The 9,681-nt window shown below is 37.2% G+C and overlaps 1 long non-coding RNA gene across 1 annotated transcript in view; it reads left to right on the plus strand.

Annotated features, from left to right (window-relative positions):
- Nucleotides 1–7,550, plus strand: part of LOC103515665 — a 29,201-nt gene extending 21,651 nt beyond the window's left edge. Inside the window, exon 4 of the long non-coding RNA XR_541722.3 lies at nucleotides 7,476–7,550. This is a non-coding gene — a long non-coding RNA (uncharacterized LOC103515665). The remainder of the gene's footprint in view (nucleotides 1–7,475) is intronic.
- Nucleotides 7,551–9,681: the final 2,131 nt, after the last annotated feature.

A 9,681-nucleotide genomic window follows, 5' to 3' on the forward strand; every position in this document is an offset into this window, starting at 1 on the left:
GGGTATTTTTATTATAGAAAAACAGACATGTTTCGCCCACTGGGCATCATCAGTGTATAAACAGGGATATTGTTTTAAATTCCTGCACTGAGGAAAAAAATTGGTGACCGGGTGCCACAAGTTAGGGTGGAAGAACTCTATTATCGGTTTACTTCCGCTGATTTAGGGTGTTGGAATGCTACATTATAGTGTCGAGCTTATAGAGTTTAATATTAGAGTGCCGGAACCCAGTCACCCAATTAGATTGCCGGCACCCTAGTTTTTTTCTCAGTCTGTCTGTACACACCCTACTACATGTCTTAAGGTCCGTTCCCACTTGTCGTTCGGGGAAAAAATATCGTGTCGTGTGTAGTGGGAACAGTCATTTGAATTGCATTGCCTATAGGATATTAAAAAAAAAAAAATAAAAAGTAAAAAAGTAAAATCGGATGGAACTCACATGTGGGAACGGGCCTTCAGATTAGGAGCGAGAGCTAGAGAAGTTTTACCTTCAAGCCTTCAACTTCAACACATGGCAGCGTGAGATTTCTTAAGTGAGCGAATCTGAACACACGTTTTTCTTGCTGTGCACATTGCATACATTGGTTGTATTGTCGGGCGCTCATACAAATTCTCCATATTTCCTTTTCTTTCAATACAGTTTATGATTTCGGTCAACTGTATAACTCATCCAGGAAATAGACCCCAATGAGCCTTTAAAAGCTCAGTCGGGCCAAAAATACAATGACTTAATGAGGCAATTTTCTTTACGTTCACAGAAGCTAATTTTATTGAATGAGAAAAAAAAGGGAAAAATTGCATTTTTGTGTCTTTTCTCGCTTTCTATGGACAAAAAATAACGATCAGTAATCATTGATCCTTCAATGATTTTATTCATCTATTTAGGTTCTTTATTAGTAGGTCGTTTGCACCGTCAATCATCTTTAAAAATCACTAAAAATAAACAAAATACCTAAACAAATAAATCTGTAGAGTAATAAGCTAATAGGATTCTACCAATACATTACTTATTCCCATAGCACAATATACAACAAACTAGACTCCATACAAAAGTACTTACCTCCAGATAATAAACTAAAACCAAACTAGAGCTTTCATAATAAGCTCCGAACTCATACCGTGTATTGTACTCTGATGATACAACGAGATATCCATGTCTAACTTTCTACTTTTTCATCTAAAGTTTTCTCCTTTTGTCTGGAAACTTATCGTTCTCATTGTTTGTTTGAAATGACCAGACATCTCAGTAAAGTTAATGGAAAACGATGTCGTATCGGTGTAATGTAGGTTGCAAGCTAAGCCATTTCTACAACAGTTTGTACATTACAACATTACATAGTTATGTAGCAACAGTTAGTTATCATTTCAGTAAGTAACTGTAGATTTGAAAATGAAAAATCGGGCTTGGTTTCAGATCTTGTAAATTAATTAATTATTTTTCAAGTCATTTTTACTTTTTACTATTTCGTCATACCACAAACATATATTCGTCTGTTCCAAAACAGAAAACATTAAAATCACATAAAAGAATTTAGAAGTAGAACACAAAACGAAATTTTGAGTCGTGAGATGGTTTTTGTTTTCTGTGCTCATGTCGAATGGGTTTAAGATCCATTCGTTCTTGAGCTATACTATTGTAGAATTGTAAATAGAGAAATGAGCTATACTCTAAGCTTTAAGTAGTACATATGGTAGAATTGTAGTGTAGATATTAGTCCAACTTCTTCAATTGGAGTATTTCGAGTTTGGTACATTATTGCGTTCGTTAACTTATAAGTTATAAGCTAGGGCTCATTCCATTTTCACCCACCGTAGTACCCTCGGTTATAAATGTAATGCCTAAAGGTAGAAACACACTACCTACCCTCACGTGAGCTCATGGGGAGTCAATACATATCTGTAATAATAGGGAATTTGCTTAATACACCTTTTACCCGACGGTATCTTTGGGGGTCCCGCAGAGAGCCTTTTCTAAGTTATACAGTTGACAACCGCTAGTCATTATTCTAAATACTAGTAGAACTAAAATTGGGGTCAGTAGGGTGCAGAGTGCAATTCTAATGAAACCGGTTATGTTTATTGTTGCTGTTGTTAAGATGCAAGGCGCCCACGATGTCAACAACTGCATGGAGTATAACCGGAATATTTAACATGTAATTGTAATTATGCAGAAAATATAATTATTATAGAATTGAGAATGCACATAAACATAATTCTTCTTTATTTTGTCTGCCAGTGTCCTTTACATTCCCCGTTCTCTTGTGTCTGGTATTATCTGATGATCTGATAGTTCCTTCTTCTCTGTTTTCCTATGTCTCTTCTGCCCTCGATTCTTGTTCTAATAATAAATTATAATACATTCATAAGTCAGTTATACTTTAAAAAATTGTTCATAATAATAGTAGCAGTGTACTGCTGGGATAAAGAGACTGTAGACATATTCGAGTAGTATAAAGAAAAGCTTTTTAGTTAAGTTGAATTAAACAAATCAACGGGATAACTCCATGTATGAATATCATCAATTTGATTATGACCCATCATCAAATCGGACAATCGCCCGAAAAAGAAACTAAAACGTGTTTCATAGGCAATAAAATTATAATGGTCATTGGAGAGTAAAAAAAAAATAAAAATAGGGAAAGTAAATCGTGAAGATATGTAAAACCTTGTACAGCCTTATTAAAGACCTCATCCTAGGTACAATTTTATGGCACCATTAGGATATTTATAACACCGATAATATTCTGTTGGGAACCTTTCTTCTTTATTGAGCTTACATAAAGATGGTATAAAAACTGCGATAATTATATTACAAGAGTTCTGAAAGTACAATATTCTGCTAATTAAAAATAATGCTGCAAAAACACGACGATCCGAAATTTGATAATAAACTTCATCAGCCATCAGCGCCTTATTCTTGGCGTCCGGGAAACTTTTATATGAAAATTTAAAATAATTAGAACCCCCGCTTTATTGTTTTCGCATACAACACGACGATCCGAAATTTGATAATAAACTTCATCAGCGCCTTATTCTTGGCGTCCGGGAAACTTTTATATGAAAATTTAAAATAATTAGAACCCCCGCTTTATTGTTTTCGCATACAAAGTTTAATTTTTCATGAAACACCTGGCGTTGTTTGTGGAGTACTCTGACGATGTTGAAACTTTTTATCTAAAAACAACAGCAGAGTAGTGTTTCACATACATAATGAAATTCATAAATTATTTAATTGCGTTTTACTCGGCTTGTATTGCAGAGAGCCAAAAAATTTTAACCTCAGGAAAAGTTTCCCGCGAAGTTTATTTGCTACTCCAATGCAGTTTATGCAGTACTTGGGGAAATTGTGTCATTTTTGTGGAATTAGTAATGAGTTTGGAATATAGTTTGCTATATGATTATGTACTATCACGTTTCCTGCCATGTTTATTATTGTCTACTTTGAAAGTTGTCAGGAAACATAAAGTTCACCATAATGTTGCTTCCCATAATCTCCCACATTTTCAAACTTTAAATGACAAAGACCGAGTCATATTGTGGGACTTTGAATGGATGATATCCATTAGTAATGTTTAATATCAGAGGGGGTTTTTTTACTTTCTATTTTCAAGCACTTATGGCATTATTTGAGTAGTAGAAAAGTTTTGTCAATATGGTCCAACCATATGTTTTATAAATTTGGTAACGGTTCACGAATAAAAGGGAAATTTGTCGACACAGGGAAGTATCGAACCCGCAAAGTATTGCATTAGTACCCACATATTTCGTAAACGGCAAAACGTGCCTCGGTGGCGTAATTTTCAAGGCGCTCAACTCATAAAGAGGAGGGCGCGATTATTTTATTTGAATGTCATTAAAGACTTCGCAGAGCGGGGAGCACCAAACAGCATCTCGGAGCTCAGATTCCCTCAGGAATTTGGGATCTAAAAATAAACCACTTGATATCATCATTTTGTCTGGTGATATTTTGTTTGATAACAAGTCGGATGTACAAGTCTGTCTCCTTGTTTTTTTTTCTATCATTTTAATTTTTTTATGTTCCCCTTCCCTTCATTCGATGTACACTTGTACAATGCATGTAGGTACATGATTTTATTACATTGTTTTATTCAGCTTGATATTAGTATAGTTGGTATTTTTTGTGATTGTTTGGCTCCAGTCTTGAATATGTTGGGATAGAAACAATAATTCGACGCGACGGTATTCCGGTGGCGCAGTGGTCAAGACGCTCGCCTCGGTGGCGCAGTGGTCAAGACGCTCGCCTGGTAATCAGGAGGGCGTGGGTTCGATCCCAGCCGAGGTATGGAATCTTTTGAAGCCATTGCACAAAAAAAGTTATTGTATAAGTTATTTGTGTATAACTGTATAAGTTATTTCTTTTACATCTATATTATTGGTTTACTTCCGCTGATTTAGGGTGTTGGAATGCTACATTATAGTGTCGAGCTTATAGAGTTTAATATTAGAGTGCCGGAACCCGGAACCCAGTCACCCAATTCGATTGCCGGCACCCTAGTTTTTTTCTCAGTGTGTCTGTACACACCCTACTACATGTCTTAAGGTCCGTTCCCACTTGTCGTTCGGGGAAAAAATATCGTGTCGTGTGTAGTGGGAATAGTCATTTGAATTGCATTGCCTATAGGATATTAAAAAAAAAAATAGAAAGTAAAAAAGTAAAATCGGATGGAACTCACATGTGGGAACGGGCCTTCAGATTAGGAGCGAGAACTAGAGAAGTTTTACCTTCAACTTCAACACATGGCAGCGTGAGATTTCTCAAATGAGCGAGTCTGAACACACGTTGTTCTTGCTGTGCACATTGCATACCTTATTTGTATTGTCGGGCGCTCATACAAATTCTCCGTATTTCCTTTTCTTTCAATACAGTTTATGATTTCGGTCAACTGTGTAACTCATCCAGGAAAAAGGCCCCAATGAGCCTTTAAAAGCTCAGTCGGGCCAAAAATATAATGACTTAATGAGGCAATTTTCTTTACGTTCACAGAAGCTAATTTTATTGAATGAGAAAGAAAGGGAAAAATTGCATTTTTGTGTCTTTTCTCGCTTTCTATGGACAAAAAATAACGATCAGCAATCACTGATCCTTCAATAATTTTCTTCATCTATTTAGGTTCTTTATTAGTAGGTCTTTGTACCGTCAATCATCTTTAAAAATCTGGTGTGAACATTACACGATTTTCCTTATCCTATTGAATGATGCTTATTTTTATGTTCTATAGTAACTTTTACAATATCTCCAACCGTTTAGTCAGTATAGCTGAAAACCGCCAAAAAACGGTCGAAATCTGTCCAAAAGCGGTCAAAATACCGCCAAGCGCAGCAACCATCTCAACCAAACGTTTTGTGTTGCATCCTTGTCACATTTGTGAACTACATACCAAATTTCAAGTCTCTAGCTCATACCATTCCCGAGATATTGTTAAATTACACCGAAAACCGCCAAAAAGCGGAAAAATGACGCCAAGAATTGCACCGATCCTAACCAAAAGTTTCGTGTCGCATCCTTGTCACATTTGACAGCTACATACCAAATTTCAAGTCTCTAGCTATTACCGTTCTCGAGATATTTTGTTTACAGACAGACACACACTTTGACGGACCAATGGCTGAAACTTTGGATTTAGGCTCTAGAGACCTCAAAACGTGTTTTGACACTAAAAACTGACCATCGAAAATTTGACCCGTAAACTCCATACCAAATTTCAAGTCTCTAGCTCATACCGTTCCCGATATATTGTTAAATTACACCGAAAACCGCCAAAAAGCGTTAAAATGCCGCCAACCGTTGCACCGGTCTTAATCAAAAGTTTCGTGTCGCATCCTTGTCACATTTGACATCTAGATACCAAATTTCAAGTCTCTAGCTCTTACCGTTTTCGAGATATTTTGTTTACAGACAGACAGACAGACACACAGACAGACACACCCACGGACCAATGGCTGAAACTTTGGATTTAGGCTCTAGGGACCTCAAAACGTGTTTTGGCACTAAAAACTGACCATCGAAATTTTGACCCGATTACATTACTTTCCTTCCTATAGGATAAGGAAAGTAAAAATCACTAAAAATAAACAAAATACCTAAACAAATAAATCTGTAGAGTAATAAGCTAATAAGATTCTACCAATACATTACTTATTCCCATAGCACAATATTACAACAAACTAGACTCCATACAAAAGTATACTTACCTCCAGATAATAAACTAAAACCAAACTAGAGCTTTCATAATAAGCTCCGAACTCATACCGTGTATTGTACTCTGATGATACATTTCGTCATACCACAAACATATATTTGTCTGTTCCAAAACAGAAAACATTAAAATCACATAAAAGAATTTAGAAGTAGAACACAGAACGAAACTTTGAGTCGTGAGATGGTTTTTGTGTTCTGTGCTCATGTCGAATGGGTTTAAGATCCATTCGTTCTTGAGCTATACTATTGTAGAATTGTAAATAGAGAAATGAGCTATACTCTAAGCTTTAAGTAGTACATATGGTAGAATTGTAGTGTAGATATTAGTCCAACTTCTTCAATTGGAGTATTTCGAGTTTGGTACATTATTGCGTTCGTTAACTTATAAGTTATAAGCTAGGGCTCATTCCATTTTCACCCACCGTAGTACCCTCGGTTATAAATGTAATGCCTAAAGGTAGAAACACACTACCTACCCTCACGTGAGCTCATGGGGAGTCAATACATATCTGTAATAATAGGGAATTTGCTTAATACACCTTTTACCCGACGGTATCTTTGGGGGTCCCGCAGAGAGCCTTTTCTAAGTTATACAGTTGACAACCGCTAGTCATTATTCTAAATACTAGTAGAACTAAAATTGGGGTCAGTAGGGTGCAGAGTGCAATTCTAATGAAACCGGTTATGTTTATTGTTGCTGTTGTTAAGATGCAAGGCGCCCACGATGTCAACAACTGCATGGAGTATAACCGGAATATTTAACATGTAATTGTAATTATGTAGAAAATATAATAATTATAGAATTGAGAATGCACATAAACATAATTCTTCTTTATTGTGTCTGCCAGTGTTCTTTACATTCCCCGTTCTCTTGTGTCTGGCATTATCTGATGATCTGATAGTTCCTTCTTCTCTGCTTTCCTATGTCTCTTCTGCCCTCGATTCTTGTTCTTCTAATAAATCCTAATACATTCATAAGTCAGTTATACTTTAAAAAATTGTTCATAATAATAGTAGCAGTCTACTGCTGGGATAAAGAGACTGTAGTCATATTCGAGTAGTATAAAGAAAAGCTTTTTAGTTAAGTTGAATTAAACAAATCAACGGGATAACTCCATGTATGAATATCATCAATTTTCCCTTACGAATTTGAGTGCACCCCGAAATAGCTAGAAGGTTGTATTGAAACAGACGATCATTCGTCCAGATACCATTATCAACCTTTGTTTAATCTCCGATCTTGTTCTTCTTCCAGAATGACCCAAGTAGCCGTGTCCAACCCTCCCACCACCCTGGGTCTCATGTCTTGTGTCAGAGAGTCTTCACCCCCTCTGGAATCAGCCCCGGAGATAGTTCGCCATGGTAAGTATCAGAGGTTTCAAACCTCCTCTTCCTTTGAGAGCTAGGAGGTTCAAAACCTACCACGACGATGGTAAAAAGGGGAAGAATAAGCGACCTCATAACGTGTGTTCAGGCACTAAAAATTGATCATCGAAAATTTCAGGCAGTTACATTAGTTTCCACCTTATAGGATAAGGAAAGAAAAAGAAAAAAAAATATCTTTTAAATTTCCAGGATATATTTGCTAAAAAAATATCCTGATTAACTCTCCTGACGTGTCTCTCTTCGCCCATCTGATGAGGGACAACACTACTAGATGGACATGTAACGACACAGATTCCTAAAGTCCTATCTGCTCTCGACTCGAACCCGGATTAAACCGACCCACCTATTCGGGAACAAACCAATGCGTGATTTTATTATGAACTACCTTGTATTATGGGAACCAAATGCCCCACCCCTTTCAATCAGATTGAGTTTTCAATCGGGCTGACAATTTATTGTGACATCTAGCATAGATATTACGTGTACGTATCGTGATAGAATGAAGTACATTATTAGGTAAGTACATGGTGTATCAATAGAGTGTGAATATAATATCACCACACATTCCTGAGAGTACTTTTTTTTTTAATTTGTAAAGATGTTTGGATAGAAGAAACTGTAATAACGGAGATCCTATCGTCCCATCCCAAAATCAAGGAGAGAAGGAAGGCAGATTATGAGAAAGCCAGCCGTTCCGAGAACAATCCTTATCTGTTGAGGACAAGATTTGTAACTAGATTCCTATTAGCCTCATCCCTTGGGGCAGTGGCCCCTACACCTAAGCCTCAGAGTGGGCTTTTTGTAAGCCCATCACTCTGAGGACAAAGTTCGCCCTGGTTGGGAATAGAATTCGCGACCTAGCGCTTATAAGGTAACCTCCAATCTAAGTAGGCCGGCTTAATTTAGCCTTTTGTAACACCCTGTATATGAAACATGTATTTTATTGGATAGGATGTGCGCCCTGGGCGGGAATAGAATTCGCGACCAAGCGCTTACAAGGTAACCTCCAATCTAAGTAGGCCGGCTTAATTTAGCCTTTTGTAACACCCTGTATATGAAACATGTATTTTATTGGATAGGATGTATTGGGAGTTGTTGCGTACTATCATTATTGTTGTTGTTTTGCAACATGTGATTTGACCTTGGAAACATTCGCCCTAGGCGGGAGTAGAATTCGCGACCTAGCGCTTACAAGGTAACCTCCAATCTAAGTAGGCCGGCTTAAATCAGCCTTTTGTAACACCCTGTATATGAAACATATATTTTATTGGATAGGATGTATTGGGAGTTGTTGCGTACTATCATTATTGTTGTTGTTTTGCAACATGTGATTTGACCTTGGAAACATTACTTTGGCAATCGACCAACCGTGCACAATTTAGGACCTAAACATGTCACAAACACGAACTCTACTTAGTGGTCAACAAAGACAAAATTAATGGGGGGAAAAAGCAAACATTTGGTTTGGACAGTGTGGAAAAGACAAAGTGGTGTGAAATTGTTTTTTTTTTTTTTTTTTTTTTTTTTTAAAAAAAGTTGATTTTGTTATCGTTATCAGAGTGGAGAGGAGGGGAAGGGAAGGAAAGAGATGGGGAGGGGGAAAGAGAAAGAGGAAAGGAAGGGGGAGAGAGATGGAAGGAGGGAGAGAGATGGGAGAAAGGGAGAAAGAGAAGGGAGGGAGAGAGAGAGAGAGAGAGAGAGAGAAAGAAAGGGAGAGAGAGAGAGAACGATTGAAACTTTTGAGAGATACCTAATGTTTGTTCTCTTTCAGGGTCAGGAAATTTAGCTTTCTCTCTTCCCCTCTGTCTATTTATCTCTCTTCCTCCCTCTCTCATGTCTTTCCATCTCTCCCCCTCCTTCTCCCTCTCTCTCTTCGTCTTCCTCTCCATCCCTCCCTCTCCGTTTCCTCTCTATCCTTCTTTTTTTTCCTGCCCATCATTCTTCTTGACTCTCATTCCACGTTTCCTGTCTTCTTTCTGTTTTTCTATTCCTTCTTCTTTCTTCTTTTCCACAATACAATAGAAGGTGGAAAAATATTTAACGAGACTTTTTTTTCGTTCTACCTAACCCATCCT

This window comes from Diaphorina citri, unplaced genomic scaffold (genome assembly GCF_000475195.1).
Source record: "Diaphorina citri unplaced genomic scaffold, Diaci psyllid genome assembly version 1.1 scaffold1393, whole genome shotgun sequence".
Classification (NCBI taxonomy): domain Eukaryota; kingdom Metazoa; phylum Arthropoda; class Insecta; order Hemiptera; family Psyllidae; genus Diaphorina; species Diaphorina citri.